The sequence below is a fragment of the Miscanthus floridulus genome, chromosome 5, assembly GCF_019320115.1.
Source record: "Miscanthus floridulus cultivar M001 chromosome 5, ASM1932011v1, whole genome shotgun sequence".
Taxonomy (NCBI): domain Eukaryota; kingdom Viridiplantae; phylum Streptophyta; class Magnoliopsida; order Poales; family Poaceae; genus Miscanthus; species Miscanthus floridulus.
Genome location: NC_089584.1, coordinates 133,595,728 through 133,614,487, shown reverse-complemented (window position 1 = coordinate 133,614,487; position 18,760 = coordinate 133,595,728). Strand labels below are relative to the sequence as shown.

At 48.8% G+C, this 18,760-nt stretch overlaps 1 pseudogene; it reads right to left on the bottom strand.

Annotated features, from left to right (window-relative positions):
* Positions 1-223: 223 nt before the first annotated feature.
* On the bottom strand, positions 224-7,588 carry LOC136455388 (uncharacterized; annotated as a pseudogene).
* Positions 7,589-18,760: the final 11,172 nt, after the last annotated feature.

Genomic DNA, 18,760 nt, shown 5'->3' with positions numbered 1-18,760 from the left:
TACGGTATAGGCTGAGCGGATTGACACTTTCAGAGATGAGGGAGATTGGGGATTAACCGAACAAGTCTTCATGATTGTCAGTTTGAATTACAAAACGGACATCGAGAAACTGAAATCACAGTCATTTATATTCCTTTCATCGCTTATGCATTATGATGTGCAATCTATAAAACCAAATCGTTTCTGTTTTTTTCTTCTCACAAAATGCAAGTATATGAATTAATCACAGCTCGCCCTTGCTCCTGTACACAAATCGCTTCGAAAAGTACAAGAACACGGCTACATCTAGAGCGGCGAGCCCCGCCAGGAGCCAGTAGAAGTAGCCGCGGTGCGCCCGGTTGAGGTTGTCAGAGATCCAGCTCTCCCCGCTGCCGCCCCTGGTCGCCCAGTCGACCGCCGACACGAGCATGCCACTGGCGTAGCTCCCCGCGCCCAGAGCGCTCAGGCTCAGCGCGAGCCAGACGCGCTCAGCGTCGGGCACCTGGTCGTAGAAGAACTCCTCCAGCCCGATATCGGCCAGCACCTCCGCCAAGCCCATCAGGACGTACTGAGGCACCACCCACCACAGGCTCATCGGCACGCCACGTCCGGCGGAGCCCACCACGCCCGCGTCCCTGGCCACGCGGAGCCGCCTGCCTTCCACGAGCGCCGCGACGACCATGGCGACGCAGGACATGGCGATGCCGGGGCCGATGCGCTGGAGAGTGGTGACGCCCGCGTGGTGCCCCGTGACGCGCCTTGCCACGGGCACGAAGGCGCGGTCGTAGATCGGGAGCATGGTGACGAATGTGAAGCTGACTAGGCACTGGAGCGCGGCGGCTGACACGGTCAGGCCTCCCGAGCCGACGCGCCGGTCCAGTGTGCTGCCTTGTTTGGTGAACAGCGTGTAAACTTGCGAGGTGAGGGATGCGTAGACCATGCCACTCAGCCATACTGGGAGCAGCTTAGCCCAGAGCCCTTTGCCTTCGTCAGGCTCTCTGTTCAGAAGCCTGCACAAATGGAGGGCACCCTGCACTAAGGCGCTGAGGTGGGCACATGAGATTGCAGAAGTTCACGGATGCTCACCGCCAGGGCCGGTCCTGAGGGTTTAAGGGCCTAGAGCGAAATCATAGACGAAGGCCCCTTAAAAATTGAAATAAAGGGAAAATATGCATATGAAATGTTACCAATAAACACATATAAAATTATCAAGCAATTTAATATTTATAGGTAAAAAATGATTATGTAATTTTGTGCGCCAATCCGTACGTGCAGGGGATCGATCACGGTGTTTTAGTTTGGTATTTAACATATTCTCATTCTGTCTTAAAATAAACACACATCGCGCTTCTCAGAGAGTCAAACTTTTAAATTTAACTATAAAATAATATCAATATTTGTATCTTAAAATAGTTTATTATAAATATATAATGCACAACTAATGTAATAATGCTTATTGCACATAATAAATATTAGTATTATTGTGTATATATATTTGATCAAACTTAAAAATATTTGACTCCTTGATTAATAGGGTATATACTTATTTTAGGATGGACGAAGTAACAAATAGTGAGACTGAGTAAACGATAAAAGGTACTTCGTTTAAATTATAAGACATTTTAGCTTTTTTAGATTCATAACTTTTACTATGCATCTAGATATATTATGTCTAGATACATAGTAAAAGGTATGAATATAGAATTGACAAAACGTCTTATAATGTGGGACAGAGGAAGTAGGAATTAATAGTCTATTGACAAAGTCACGTGGATCACGTCACGTTGCACAAGCACATGTATAGAAGCTGAGATTATACAAGTATAGGCTACAACTCGAGCATTAAGTGAAACGATGCCACAAGGTTGAACGTGTCGCAAATTAAACTGGCAACGTGCCTGACAGCCAAACCAACGCTGCCTTTAGATTCCTGGGAGGGCCCCAAGGATCCGAGGGCCCAGTGCGGGGGCACTGCTCGACCCCCGCCAGGACCGGGCCTGCGAAGAAACTAATTCTGTATGGAGAAACAAAAATATCTCTCATTTCCGACGCGAATCACCGCTCCGTGCTAGTGGCGTCCTTGCATCTGAAGAACCTCGCGGCCCATGCGCTCATGGTCGCGATGAGCGGGCTGCCGTCGTCGACGGGTTGCTCGGTACTGCGATACGTCCGCGCGCCGAGCAAGAAGACGGCGAGGCACAGCACCATCGTGGCCCAGCACGTGCCGAAGCCGATGGCCCAGCCGGCGTTGTCCTCGAGGTAGTTCAGCACCGTCGTGGACGTCGCGTAGCCCCAAGAAATGAAGAAGTGGAACCAGTTGAAGAAGGAGCTCCGGGACACGCGCGGGCTGGGGTTGCCGTCGCTCGGCGTGAACTGGTCCGCGGCGAGGGCCTCCGCGCACGGCCTGTGGAAAGCCCTATGCCAGTGCCAGCAGGTAGAGTGAGACGTAGATGAAGGCGAGGTGGGCAGTTGACGTCGACGGCCCAGAAGCAGATCTCGCTGGGTGAGGCCGCGCTGTTTGCAGCACGGATGAGGCCGTCAGCATTCCCAAGCTCTGTCGTCGTTGCAGCTCGGAAACAGTGTCAGACATTGCAAAATTTATATTTTTCAAGATTTGAAAAGTTGGGTCTCACTAGTCACTATGCTACTCCAGCCAGAACGTCAGTCGTCAGTGACACCTCGTACATGGATTGAGATCAGCACGAAAAAAAGAGCGAACTAGTGCAGTCATCCAAAAGCACTAACCAGCAGATAGAGCACGCTGGCGGCTAGGATCGCTCGGTACGGTCCGAGCCGCGAGTCGGCGGCGAGCGCGCCGACGAGAGGCAGCACCTGTACGGTCCCAGCCCATGCGTTGACGCCGGCGGCCGCTGACGCCGTGGGCATGCCGAGCGGGCCGGTCAGGAACATAATAAGGTTGCCCTGCACGCCGTAGAACCCGATACGCTCCAAGAGCCCGACCACTGCAGAGCCACGGTTAAGGCAGAGCAAGTTAGTTTCGCGTGACAGTGATATACAAAAGCGAATCAAGGTCTGCGGGATTTACCGATGAGATAGGACGCCGCGCGCCAGCCCCCTCGGCCGTCGGGTTTGGAGCCGACGGACGGCCCGGGTCGGTGCAGGAGCTCACCGGACTCCATTGCTGCGCCTCCGGAGGTGGAGGTGGAGGCGTCTTCCCCTGATCCGAGGAACAAAAAGGACGCGCGTCTAATGTCATATCGCTGTCAGCGTCCCTCGTGCTGCGGCGTGGTTGATCTGTCTGGATCCGATCAGTCGTCACTCGTTCGCTCTCTGTTTTTTTTTTATTATTCAGTGTGCGTTTAGATTGGTGAAACGCATCCGTTCCTCGACGGAATCGCAATAATTCAGTTAGCTAGCTGCTGCTTCCCAAGCCATGGCGAATTGGCGATCTCAAGTTCTCAACGAACGAGGTGACAAAACATGAAATGTTGTTCAAATACGAACCAGCTCAAAAGAACATAGTGGAATGAAGAAGAATTGCTATCAGCTTTAAGATATCAATAACGGCATATTGGTCTATTCTGTTCATTGCAGGATATGAATTCAGTCTGCTTTGAGAAAGAATCCAAATTTAAATCTGAAACGTTTATTTATCTAATAATATAGTTCCCTACCAAACACGATCTTAGCTTTCAAATGCAATGTCCCATTCAAAATCCAGATATCATATGGCAAATATAATAATATATACGGAATTTTGTCAGCATCTTTCTTTTTATTTCTCTCTGTTTGATGTGCTTGCGAGAGAGTTTACTTGCAGGTATGAAATTATTGTGCCTTCACACGGGTATCACGTAATTTTGTTAGTATATCTAACCTGCTAAGCACATTTGGCTGATTGTTTGGCGCTGGTGTTGTTGTATGCTAATCGACACGTGCATCAAGCAGAAAATACTTTATGAGCCCATGGACAGCTACTATGCAAATATGGTAAAATTTTAGACCATTTATATTAATCTTGCATTTTACAGGACGTGCATGTGCAAACATCACTACACATGTAGCTTTGCCCCTCTATCTACTGTTACCGGCACTAAGAAACTGACACTAAGCTGTCACACTTTTTTTTTGGAAGAAGCGATGGAGGCTAAAGTCCCCGCCTGATATATTAACCATAGATGCCGAAGCTAGTTCGTAGTGGAAGACTTTTAGCTCGAGGACTGAGTCCTGCACTACAAAATGAGGAGCAGCAGAAGGAAGCGAGTTACATTTGAAACATATTACACCAACCCCTTATGGACTCCCTTTGGGGCCATATTTATGTATGTATACCTTTTAAATCCTATTTATGCATACCTTTTAAACACCATATTATGCAAAATGACTCGTATAATTGGTAGCCAAAATCATTAACATACCTGCATGACTTTATAAACTATGAATTACTAGAAAATTGAACAAATTGACAACCAAATTAATTAATTAGTTAGGAGCAAGTTAGTCTTTTGTCATACTCTTTATTAGATACTAGGGGCCTGTTCGCTTGGCTTATCAGCTATAATCTATAATATTTTTCTCTCACAGCAAAACAGCTTCAACCAGCTTATCAGACGGCTTTAATACCAGCCGAACAAGCCCTAGAACTGCTTGATTACATACGTTCTACTCAGAATACATTTGTACAAGAATTCGTTCATGTAGGTCTCTATTCGGTGCCTATAAATCTTTCTGGTTCAGTGTGCTTGCTCAAAGATCTGAATTGTAGCTTCATAGCTAGACTTTTCTGTAGACGTATCTGCTTGCAAAATGCAAGAACGCGGCCACCTCGAAAGCGGCGAGCCCTGCCAGGAGCCAGTAGAAGTAGTCGAGGTGTGCTCGATTGAGGTTATCGGAGAACCAGCTCTCGGCGCCCCAGTTCCTCGTTGCCCAATCGATCACCGAAACAAGCAAGCTGCTGCATAGCTCCCGACGCCCATGGCGCTGAGGGACAGCGCGAGCCCGACGCTTCGCATCGCGTCGGGTACTTGGTCGTAGAAGAACTCCTCGAGCCCGATCTCAGCGAGCACGGTCGAGACACCGATCATGACGTACTGAGGCACCACCCACCACAGGCTCATCGGCAGCGCCACGTCCGGCCGGTCCACCAGGCCCGCGTCCCTGGCCACGCGGAGCCGCCTGCCCTCGACCACCGCCGCGACGACCATGGTGACGCCGGACATGGCCATGCCGGCGCCGATGCGCTGGAGCGGCGTGATGCCCGCGTGGTGCCTCGTGAAGCGCCTCACGAGCGGCACCAGCACGCGGTCGTAGACTGGGAGCACGGCGATCATGGTGACGCTGACGAAGACCTGGAGAGCCGCGGGCGGCACGACGGGGCCCGTGGCACCGCCGAGGCGCCGGTCCAGCGTGCTGCTCTGCTTGGTGAACAGGGTGTAGAGTTGCGAGTAGATGGCCGCGAAGACTAGGCTCGTCACCCATATCGGGAGCAGCTTGGCGACGAGCCCTTTACTTTCATCCTCACGTTCTGGAGCTACAAGCCTACATAAGTCAAGAATGTACATTATGATGAGACCTTTATGTCACATTAATTGCAAGAGAACGTAAGCAAACGTTCATGCTCACCGTTCGGCGGTGGTATCGTCGGTGGCATCTTTGCGATGGAGGACCCTGGCCGCCCAATCCCACGCGATTTCAGTGAACGATCTGCCGCTGACGGGTTTTTCGGCACGATAAGTTCGTGTGCCAAGCAAGAAGAATGCAAGATATAACACCATCGTGGCCCAGCACGCGGCGAACCCGATGGCCCAGCCGAGGTTGTCCTCAACGTAGCTCAGGGCCGCGGTGGCGATGGCGTAGCCCCATGATATGGAGAAATGGAACCAGTTGAAGTAGGAGCTCCGGGACGCGGCCGGCGCACTCCGGTCGCCCTCGGCCTCGCTCGTCGTAGCGAACTGGTCCGCGCCGAGCGCCTCCGCGCACGGACGGTGGAAGCCCTGCGCCAGCGCCAGCAGGTAGAGCGCGATGTAGAACAAGACGAGCCGGGCAGATGAAGGGGAGGGGGAGCTCCCGGCGTGAGGCTGCGGTGTTTGCAGCGTGGATGAGACCGTCAGCATTCCCAAGCTCTGTCGATCATCGTTGCAGTTTGAGTTTAGTAACCGATGTCATGTCATCATGTAGGAGGGCGTCTGCCCAACAGAGTTCTGCGAGTGACATCTTCAGTAGGAGAGGTTTCAGAAACAGGGACTGGAGATTTCCGACTAAAAACCTTTTGCTCGTAAAAGGATATGCGGACAGCACGGCATCAGCGTGACATACTTTTTTGCAGAGCTCGGCATGAACAGTTGCCAGTCAGTCTAGAGTATAGACAGCACTAGCTATAACGTCGACCGTCGAGGGGTGTGGGAATGTGGGATCTGTTTTGGCAGGGCACAACGCAGATTGCATAGTAGAGTTGGCTTCCTAAGGTACGAAAACAAATGGATGTTAGAGCATCTCCAAGAGTTTGTCAAATTTTACTTGGCAAATCTTGTGATTTGCCAACTCCCAAAATTATATGCCAAGTAAAAAAATAATCCATCTCCAAGAGTTTGGCATTTTTGACTTGGTAAAATAAAAAAACCCGTTAACAAAACGAAGAGCCCCGCTAAGCGAACGAAGAGCCCCGCTAAGCAAACGAAGAGCCCCGAATGCGAAGTCGTATCCCGCGCGCATATATGCGCGCTGGGGAGGCGTTTTTCCGAACTTGCCAAAGATGGGGAGGAGGGATGGGAAACTGTTGGAGGTTGTTTTTTCTCAATTTGCCAAAAAATGAAGTATGGGAAGGAGGGATGGAAAACTGTTGGAGTTGCTCTTACTTAAGGGCCAAATTGAATCAATCTAAGGTAAGATCGATGGTACTTAAGGGCGAAAGTTTAGGCAAGCCTTGTGGCTTGTGTTACCATCACTCCAGTATCCAAATGGCCCAAAACAACTGTTATACTATACAGTACACAGTCAAAATCATCGTTTTTTTTTGTAGAAATATAGTACTATACTGCAAGATTCTACAGTACAAATGACCAGAAAGAAAATCAAATAATGTGTTTGGAAGACTGACCAGCAGATAGAGCACGCCAGCGGCTAGGACCGCTCTGTACCGCCCCAGCCGTGAGTCCGCGGCGAGCGCGCCGACAAGCGGCAGCACCTGCACCGTCCCGGCCCACGCGTTCACGCTGGCAGCAGCGGCCGCCGTGGACATGCCCAGAGGGCCGTTCAGGTACATGATCAGGTTCGCCTGCACGCCGTAGAATCCGATTCGCTCCAAGAACCCGACAGCTGCGCAAAGGTATGCCGAGTTAGCTGATTAGTAGGAGTAGCTTCTAAAGTGATCAAGATCTTGAAGATTACCTAGGAGGAAGCGCGCTGCGCGCCAGCCGCCGCGGCTGTCGGCAGCTTCGGAGCCGACGGACGGAACGGTTCGGGAAAGGAACCCGCCGGACTCCATGGCCGGACCGCCGGGAGCGCTGCCTCCGGCTGGCGTGTAAAATGGCTCGGGCGGCTCTATTGACCCCCGAAACATATCACGTGCGTAGGCGTGGGCGATATATTAATCAATTGATTGATGGTTTCCAAATTGAGCTGTTTATTGGGATCCCTGATCCCTCGTATATTTTAGTTTATTTATTAGTTTATTTATATTTTGCATAGTTGTATACGAGTACTAACTATTTTGAATGCGTTTGGTGGAGCGTCTCCAGACTCCACCCGTTCCAGGAGCCGCTTCACTCCAGCATCTCAGCAACCAAACGGAAGCAACAGCAACTTCACCCAGTACGCGAAAGTCATACAAAATGCGCTGAAAAAACAAGATTCCACCGGCTGCCTGGCTAGCCGCGCATGCAAGCGGGGGCGTTTGGTGGAGCGTCTCCAGACTCCACCCGTTTCCAGGAGCCGCTCACTCCAGCATCTCAGCAACCAAACGGAAAGCAACAGCAACTTCACCCAGTACGCGAAGTCATACAAAATTGCGCTGAAAAAAACAAGATTCCACCGGCTGCCTGGCTAGCCGCGCATGCAAGCGGGGGGAGGGGAATTTTTTACAATTTGGCCCTTTTTTTAAAAAGTTTCTCACAAATAGATCCCTGGTGGAAAGAATTCAGGAAATGGACCCTTAGCTAGGCGCCATTGATGCTGGCGTCGAGCTCGGTGCCAGAGTCTCTGGCGCTGAGCTCCTGGGCACGGTCGATGACTGCCAGGGGGCTCAGCGCCAGAGTGACTGCGCCGCGCCGAGCTCGGAAATATCTACCGGGCCGTGCCTTTCCTCTCTTCTTCCTCTCGCGCCCATAGCCCCGCCGACGCCGTCGCCCTGCCCTCGCCACCGCGCCCTCGCCCGCACCGCGCTCCCGCGCGCACCCCCGCGCCGCGCCGTGTCGCCGCTCGTGCGAGCCGTGCGAGCAGCGCGAGCCCGAGAGGCGACAGCGCAGAGGCCGCCCCCCCCCCCCACGCCGCGCCCTCGCGTGAGAGGCCGAGCCTGATCCGCGCACGCGCCCGCGAGGAGGCCGTGCCGCGCCCCCCCCCCCCCGCCCATGCCGCGCTGAGGCCGCCCCCCGCCCGCGTCGCGCCCCTCGCCACGCCGCGCTGTCGCCCGTGGTTGGCCGCCGCGCCGCGCCACGACGCCTCCGCCGCCCTCCACTGCCGTTCGCCGGCCTTGCCCTCCATCGTCGGCCCGAGGCCGGTGCCCGTCGAAGCCGAACTCACCGCGCGTAGCCCCGGGCATACCGTGCTCGCCGCGCGCCACCGCCAGCCCGGATCTTCGGCCTGACCCACGCCCATCGTCCGCCGGCTCGGAAAAGGTAAAAATTATGAATATGCAATGTACCTACTTAGTTGATATTTGTTATTTATTAGTAATGTGATAACTCATGTAGTTGATTTAGTTAGTGATCTAGTGAGATATATATGTAGATAGATAGAAACATAAACACATAGGCACATAGATATAGTTAGATAGCTACTTAAATATGTAGTTACATTTTTAGTTATCTACATATAATCTAGCTATTTAGTGAGTACACTGTAAATATATACGTAGTTATTATCTTGATTACTTAGTTGTAGTTAGAAAGTACTTGTTAGGTACTATCTATCGTTTAATTTAGGCTAAAGGACATGTGTTTCGTTACTTGTTTGAATTAGATGGACAACCTAGTGACCATATATTATAGAGGCACCGTTGAAGCGATCGCTATGGATATATTGAGTTTCTTGACATGCAAAGCGTGCCTGTGCTATTCAATGATAGGCCTTCATTTAGTGACATGGGTTGCAAGGGCTCGGGAGGAGCTACATTGCCTTGGAGATGATGGCATTGTAGTTGATGGTTGTACTGCACCTAGGTTGTCCTCCGAACATCTTCAGGCGAATGATCTCAATTGGTTGTGCAGATCAGTGGGAGAACTATGTAAGATCGGCTATGAAGAGTCAGCTGCAATGTTTGGACGTGGTTGTGCGTTGGGTGTTAGTTGATCTCATCCCTCATGGGTTTACCCCAGCAATGGATCATCAGGCATACATCGACCCTCCTGTTCCGGAACGTTACCTGCCTATGCAGATTGCATCTACGGTTCCCGATGCTCAATCTACCCCCAATGCGGTATTTGGAGATGGTTGTCAGACTCATTTTTTCCATGGCAGATCCTCCTTATGAGATCCCTTTGACATAGAATCATCCGAGTAAGTGTCTTAACCGCATGATTTTTGGGAGCTTACCCTATTCCTTACATATATTTCTTTCATTCTTTCCTCATTTCTGTAATGATGTTTGTAGGAAGACTTTGTATGTTCTCATTTGGTGGCAGCAGCTAGGCATCAGTAACTATAATATCAAGAGGAGGATACCTCACGAAGTTCAGTATCGACACGCTTATGAACACATGGAGCCCCCGCTTCGTGCCTTTCTAGGACCCTAGAGAGTGGCCTCCATATGATGGGCCGAAGTACATTGCGGATCTAGCTTACCATTGGAACAAGCGTGGATCAAGGTAGAGGACGAGGCATAGGATGGTTATGGATCAGATACCCGGAAGAATTAGGCGTGGGAGAGGAACTCCATTTGTTACTGATCCCGACCAGTACGAGTACGAAAAGTGCGGTAGGACTTGGCCATAACTCATGAAGTTGCCATTGACAGATTAGTGAGGTAGGACTATTGGTTTATATTATTATTTTATATTTGTCGTATTCATATATTTAATTATGCAAGTCTCAATTTATGCTTGTATTTGTGTCAATTACTTACATTTCTAAGTTCATGTTTCATTGTATATTGAAATTCTAATTCATTCACTTTTTTGTAGGATGGAGCAATTCCACCTGCTCGACCCGACGTACGAGGCGACCCACCGAGAACGTCTCGTTGCACTAGGGCAGGTAATAATCTATAAGTTTTATTCGTACATGTGTTCGTGAAGTAATAGGAGACTATGTTTTATTCGATGCAGGACCTTCCGCACTTTTGTCCTAGGACCCACAGTGGGTCTTGGACATTCGGGTACGACGACAGGTACACTCCTTTCCTATAAAGAGCTGGCCTGGATGTCATCTCTTTTAGGTTCGTCGTGGGTTGCCCAAGTTCAACTCAAGCGGCGATAAACTGCGTTGGTTAGACAGGTATTAAAGTGAATCATTGCCTCATCCATGGGCATTTGTTCATCGTGATTGACTTTTTGGACAAGTAATCTTGCTTTGTCTTAAATATAGGTGGCGGCTGGAGACTCACAGGCTTCCACCTACCTTTCAGGGAGATGACAGTCTCGCTCTAGGACTATCAGGAAGATGCTAGGCCTAGGATTCATGGCAACTCCAGTCACCGGGGCAGTGCAGGTCAGTGGGCTGGAGAGCACGAGTGGAGGCCTTCCTTGGGCATGAGCTTGGCGAGCAAGGGGCTCGCACTTCTGGAGTTCCCATCTCCTGGCTACGTGCAGAGTTCGTATAGTGCCCGAGGAGGCAGATAAGGAGACGGTTGGGTACTACTGCCGGACGTGGATCCTACACCTTTTTGCCTGAGTTCTCTTTTCCCAACGCCAGGGTGACAGTGCGTCCTAGACGTGGATCCACTGCCTCAGTGACTGGGACCAGGTGGGTCAGTACAGCTGGGGCTCTACAGTCCTGTGTTTTCTATACACGACAGCTATGCGAGGGGTGTCGTCGGTCTTCGTCCAACCTGTCATTTGGTGGATGCGGTTGTACCTGTTACAGCTATGGATGTGGGCTCGTCTTCTAGTTGGCCGTCCAGAGGTTCTAGATCATCGTGATGTGGTTCCAAGGTCAGCCTCCAAGTCGCCAGCCGACGTGGGCGTACCTTTGGGACCCAGGTTAGGGTTTCGCACATGAGGATAGACCGGGTGTACATTGAGTACACGAACGAGCTCATACGCTGACGGCGTCTAGTGCAAGTAATTTTATTTTCCATGCTGCTTTGAAAAGGATTAGTATACCATCTAACATCTTATTTGGACATGTTGTAGGTGGAGTGGAGTGGGAGCCGTATGGTGGAGAGGACACACTTCCTTTTCAGCTGAGCAACATTTGTGGGGCCGGATGACTTCTATAGGATGAGGTGCCCTCTAATCTGCTTCTATGCTGTCGAGTTCCACCTGCCAGATAGGGTTGCACGCCAATTTGGAGTGAGACAGCTTTGGCCTATGGCTCTATTCTCGACTGGCGTTGACTTACACAAGTAAGTGTTTTGATATTTCAAATGTCTTATGATGATGGTCCATTTCTATTAATATGGTGACACGTACATGGATTCATGTAACGATGACATACGTGCAGGTTGGATCGTCAGAGGAACAAGAAGATTTTTGACTGGGAGAGGCACCACTAGTCCTTCATTAAGGAATGGGAGGAGATGCACGACAACATGGACGACAACAACGAGCCGCACATGAACCGTGAGTTCAGGCGGTACCAAGCTTGGTACCAGCGTGCGACACGGTGCAGGCTAAGGCTATAGTGGACCAAAGCTGACTACGCCGACATCGAGTCCTCCGACGATGAAGACACGGCGTACGACCAGTCGACTCATGTAGGAAGGCAGGTGGAGGCAGGACCAATCTTGGACAGAGTGGTAAGCCAATTGTCTTATTTTTGTACGTTAAGTTGCATAACAATACATTAGGCATTCTTGGACCGACATTAGGAGTTATCTATTGTAGTTAGTGCAACCTTCGAGCCGTATAACCCTTATAATACGTTAGATTCTTGTACAAAAGAAAACAAAACCTAATGCTATCTGTTGAGAAGTATTATTATTGAGAACTTTGTTGTAGGGCAATACACTGAAATACTCAGTTGAAGAGATCGAGCGCGTTCGGCCGAGAGTCAATGCCGACTACATACTTGGCTTCCTGGACATAAGATTAAAAATATTCTTTCAAGCATATCATTAATATGTTATATTCTTTCAGTTAACATAGTTTTGTACAACAGAGGCTGTCACATCATCTACGCCATGCGGCTGGTCGTTGTGGTTGCAGGATAGACACAACGCAAGACGTGTACGTTCCTTCCGTAGGAAGAGGAGGCTTGGGTTCCTCTAGTCAAGTAGCTATAGGGGACAGGGATGAGGATGAGGACAACGACGACGACGACGACGATGACGTGGACAAGAGGCACAATGAGCTTGACCCCTCTCAGCTCCATGACGCTCCCTCGACTCATCCTACACTGCCTCTAGGCACTAGGTGACGCCGTCCGCGTGACCCTTACACTCCAGGCACCAGCGCTCTGGGTCACAAGGGTAAGGACAAGAGTAGGAGGTAGTGAGAGATGTGGTAGCTGTTAGTATAAACTATTATGGATTTTGTATTTACTTTTCTGTAACTATTTAGGACTATATGAACATTGTGGACTATTTGGACTTTGCATGACATATTATGTTGGTTGTGATGTTCGTTGTGGTTGCATTATGCTCCTTGGATGATTAAATGTTTGGAATATATATTGATGTTTCTGTTTATAACTGTGGATGCTCCTAAAACAAGACCGTATCTTGCAAATTTTTCCTGTGAACCTTTAATCATACTACACTTCCACAAAGGCACAAATATAGTACACAGATTAACTATAAATTTATTAGAACGTGTATAATCCAAACGTATTGTACATACGTTTTGTAGATGAATCTAGGATTACCAAGCAACAGTGAACAAATCTATGCTTTTCAGACAATAAACATAGACTTTTCAGATACACAGACATCATCAAATTATCACATCACTGATATAGTACTGGCATGCAAGGAAGCACAACTCCACTCTATCTCCACCATCCATCTTATGACTGTTTGATCCAAGGGCTGAGGTGAAGAGGCACACAGATCGCTGACATGGCACATTGAGAGGCCTCCATTCCTCCTCTCAACCTATAAATAACCACTCACTCCCTTTCATTCACACACACAATAAGGAAGAAGAACACTCCTCAGCATTTGCTTTTGTTGCAGTATCAATGTCTGGAGGGTCGTCCAGAGAGAGGAAAGGGGAAGGAAACTACCTGGGGGTGGGAGGGTCCTCTTGGTCCCGATTTCTTTGAGGAAGCTCTTTATGAGAGGTTCCCAGTTGAGAGCAAAAGTGATTTCACCAAAGAGACACCACTAAAAGGATACGATGAAAGGAAAGAAGAGTGGCCAAAATGCATGCATGGTGAGGACTGCCTAGTGCAGATGTTCACCGAGGGAATAGATGGAGGTCATTGTTTCTTCAAATGCCCACGAGTATGGGTAATTGCTATTACTATTTATTTCTTCAATATGTTTGTCTTGTATATCACTTACACGACATACTTATTGTAGTCTTCCTTGGCCGAAGAAAACTGTGGGTTCAGTAGATGGGTCGATCCTTGACCTATTTATCCGCATGCGGAGTACATCTACTACCTACAGGACCATATCTTCGATCTAGAAAGGGAAGTTAGCAGCGGTTACAAGGACACCGAACAGGACGATAATAACAATGGTGCCGATTCACAGGAGGCACTCTACAATGATCCATATTGCACCTGCCCTAACCACAAGAAGAAGGGGCCTCCTCCGTCACCCCCGCCACCAACAACAACAACAACAACGAGAGGCTACTATGGAGAAGGTGCAACACAATTTGCTATGTGGCCACACTACTAGGATGCCTTTATCTTTTTCATATGTACCCAGGTTTAATTACCTAAGGCATGTTAGGTTTAATTATCTAAGGCATGTTAGGTTTAGTCGAAGAAAACTCTATACCCAGGTTCGGTACATGTAGTCACATGCCATTTAATGTGTTTCGTGTGTTGATTTATATAATGCCGTACGTCGTTAGTTTTTTTTTGCAACACGTGTTCATATTTCAATACGTCTATATCATTAAGCTAAATATTAAGACCATAGATAATGAAAACAACCACATAATGAAAAGTTCAATACTATGCCATATTACACAACATATTAATACTACAACCACGTGCCGACAGTAGACATAGGGGCAAATGCACTTTCAAATCCTTAGTCTAAAACGTACTGAGTAAGCAACTCATCATCCGAGTACCAGTCCTCTACTACAATCCTGTTGTTGTGGCTAGGCTCAACTGCATTGCTCTGACCTGCCTGTCGCTTGTAGTAAGCAGCCTTCGTTTCATCTGCTGCCGCTGCGGCCTGAGTGAAGAACGCGTCGTCATCCTCCTTTGCCTGTAAGCCCACCTATGCTACAGCGATGAGCTCGCTCAGTCTGCCAGTGTCGTCCTCAGCCTCCTGCTCCTGAATGCCTGCCTCTGCTAGAGCGATGAGCTCGCTAAGTCTGCCAGTGTCGTCCTCAGCCTCCTGCGCCTACATGCCCGCGTCTGCTAGAGCAATGAGCTCACTCAGTCTGGCAGTGTCATCCGTATCCTCGTCTCCCTCATTAGACAACACAATCGGTGATTGAATGGTGCGACCAGCTCGTGATCTATGGTCATCTAACTTCTTCTCCTCATACCTTGCACGAGCCACCTCTGTGGCATGTTCTCCGCTGCAACCAATCCCTTCATGTATAAAATGCAATCAGTTAGCAACGTGATTATATTACATTTAAAACTAGGCAATGAAAAAAAGGTTTTCAAGCACTCACTGGCACATAATGTAGCAACATGCTCGTTCAAGACCTACATTTGTACTCTTGTCTTCTCCCTTGCCTCATTCCTTGCCCTCTCCTCCTCTAACGGCATCCGCCTCTCCAATCCCTATTTGTTAAGCCCAACATCGATCGGGTTACAAATACCGCATTGTCTAGTAAACTCACGTATCTTTTCTTTGTGATGTTTAATGAATAGGTTGACGTAGTCAGGTCCATATCCCCTCTTCCGTGCAATTAGTTGCCGCTTCTTTAGTTCATCCAAGAACTTAACTTGACCATCATAACATTCCCAACTGCATTTCCTAGTGCTCTGTTCAAAAGAAATATTATATCATATATGTCTTAGCAAAACAAACAAAATATGATTTCATGTTTACCAGAAAAATAACGAACCTCATCATACTCAATCATATGGCCGCAATAATGGCCTATTCTAAGCTCCGAAGGGACTAGGCCATAGTTGGATTTTACACCACATTCGCACATGACAGGAGGTGTTTTGTAGATTACCCTTTCTTTCTTCTTTTCCTTAACCCTCCGCGGTTCTTCCGGCCATTGGTTCTTAGGACCATACAACCACTCCTTGAAACGACACTTCGCCATTGAAAACACCTAAACAATGAGACATTAGTTCATGAACACATATAGCTCAAGATTTCAACACATACACTTTGCACTTACTTCATGCTTGTTTGGACACACAAACTCCAATGTATTCTCAAGGTTTATCACAGCTCGATCTCCACAATCGTACAGAGGAGGTTCCTCGAGTCGTCTAACTGTGGCTAGGTGCTTCTCCTTAGCCGTCATTGTCAGAGGGTTAGGGGGGGTGGAACCCACCGCTTGAAGTGCTCACTTGGATGTCTCCCTCTAAACCAATCATCAAACAAGAGGTACCTAGGATCAAACTTGTCTCCACCATCGATCCACTAAAAGAAAAGGCACCTCTCATGGTCCTACACAATGAGATTCCAACAAAATATTAGTAGCATACTTACACAAATAAAGAAAAAGGATAATGCAAACAATTTCTTACATTAAACCGACTACATGTGTAGAAGCAATGTGCCGTTGTGCTCGGATGTTTCGATTGAAAAACATGGGTCAGAAAACCACAGTCACAGTTAGGGACAGGGAGGTCAGGAGGGACAGGGGCATCTTTGCTAGATGCGTCGGGGTATAATTCTCGAGGACGACCCCGTTTTCGCCAAAACTCCTCCCAAAACATTTTTTGCATCTAACAAAATGGATGTAATTTAACAAACATAAATCAAAACATCACAAATAAATATCAATGAGAACCATAACTACAATACAACCAATTTCGTTCTAAGAACCGAAAGCAGTTAACATTAAACCCTAAACCTAGGGTTTCTCATTTGATCCACAACAATGAACCCATAACATAACTACATGCGCCTAGGTTTGCTAGCTTTTTCCATGCCTTGGAATCAACCTACGGTTGTATAATACATATATTGAGGGATACAATAAAACCCTAAGTGATGACGATTCTTAAGTCCAAAAATCCAACTAATATATACCTAATCGATGCGAAAAAACAAGGAGGGGAGCGAGGATACCTTGCTCTCGAAGATCTATGGATCAAATCAAGGTTTTCAAGGTCCAATATGTCGATTCGTGAGGTAGGGTGAAGTGGGGAGAGAAAAACCCGAGAGGAAGGAGAAAGAAGAGGAAGAACGCTCGTGCAAGAAGGTTGGGCTGGGGTTAAATGCAGGGAGCTCGGCGCCAGTCACTACGGCGCCGAGCTCAGCGCCAAGATCTACGGCGCCAGTAACTCTGGCACCGAGCCCCCTGGCAGGTCATCGACCGTGCCCAGGAGCTCGGCGCCAGAGACTCTGGCACCGACATCAATGGCGCCGAGCTAAGGGTCCATTTCCTGAATTCTTTCCGCCAGGGGTCTATTTGTGAGAAACTTTCAAAAAAGGGCCAAATTGTAAAAAAATTCAGGAGGGGAACATACTACGCCAATAGTGGGGCTAGAGGGTGTCGGGGATGCCATTAGGGAGGACACCGGCTCTCTAGCTTCTTAGGTGAAGCCCTGCCAAACACACTAACTCAAGAAACAACTTTGTGAGAGAAGTTCCCCTAAAAAACAAAAACTTCGTGAGAGAAGTCACAAATTCTAACTTCGTTTGGTAGCGATCCGTGAGCAGCTCCGAATGAGCGTCAACCCCCCCCCCCCCCATATTCCCTTTCGCTCTGCATCATTGAAGAAGCTCGGTGAATCACGTCGAGGAGTCGAAAATTAGTAGCTTTGGCTGACACCCTCTCGATTCCCATGGGTCTGACGCAGGGCGATGTCGGATTTGCCTCGACAACTGAGAAGAGGGAGCTTCGGGCGCCACTCGGGTTCACGCCTGCTCGTGGCATTGGTTGGCAATGAGGATGTCGTCATCTTTGTTGTCGAAGGCCACAAGGACATCGTCGTTGAATGGAGACTTGTTGTGCGGTGGTGGGCTAGTGGCATGGGAGAGGATAAAGTGGAGATAAAGAGAAGAAAAGATTAGAGTAAGAGTATTATTGACATTTCATCTTTTTCAACAACTCGAGGAACTGTTTTATCAAATATTTTCTTACTAGTGAAACTGGAGCTAGAATCAATTGTTTCATCAGAGAAGATATCGCTGGAGCTGTTTTAACTGAAGTTGGAGCTACATGAAACATGCCCTCTGAAATACTGCTCTACGAAGTGCATCCTATTAGATAATTAGGCATTTTCATAGTCAATTTAATCCAGAAATAAAACATCAGTAGGTTCGTGACGATATGTATGTGCATGTGTATATCTCTAACAAACACTACAGCATGCAAATATGACATATAAATCGATACAGTAAGAACGCAAAGTGCGGTAATCACAGAGTAAAGATTGTACCCAGTGGAGGATCTCATGCCGAGGGCATCGGAGGCTCCATTCGCACTAGTCAACATAGTGCGTTGCTCGAAGTCGTGGACCACAGTCGATGCAGGAAGGTGTTCGCAGTGCAGTCCCACGAACAGTCACTAGAAAGAAGACGAGTTCCACGATCGGTCACTAGAAAGAAGACAGGTTCCGCGAGCGATCACCAGGAAGAAGACGTCGGACGAGTAGTCGCGGAATCGCTCCCTAAAAACCTAATCGTCGCACACCCCATGCAAGGTTCGCAGGCGGACGAGGGTTCCGGAGGCACCTGCTCTCCCGCTACTCCGTACGCGCAGAGGTACGGGACGAGGAAACCCAAAGGACGGCTGAGATGTGGTCTCTCGGAAGTGAAGCGGAGGATCTGGACCGACGAAGAACTTCAGATTTATGGCTGCGACGGGGAGGGAGAAAGGCGGCGGAGGATCCTAGGAGACGGAGACACGAAGAGACGGTAACTGACGCCATCAGTTCGCCTCCACATAAAGGAGAGAAACTACCGTGATTATGTGGATTAAGTGGCAAAACCTGGCCACGCCCGCCTGTCCGCTCGCTCGTCACCCGCCCGCTCGCCACGCCACGCCCATGGCCTCCTCGCCCATGGCCCGGCCTGGCCGGCGGCGGCGGCGGCGGCGGCGGCGCGCGCGCACGTGGCACTCCTTTGTTCTTTTCTTAGCTTCTCAATTAAGATGGATAATTTCCAATCAAACAAGCTGAGTAAACGTTCAGTCAAAATTCCATACGGTATTAAAGCATACAACGCTTAATG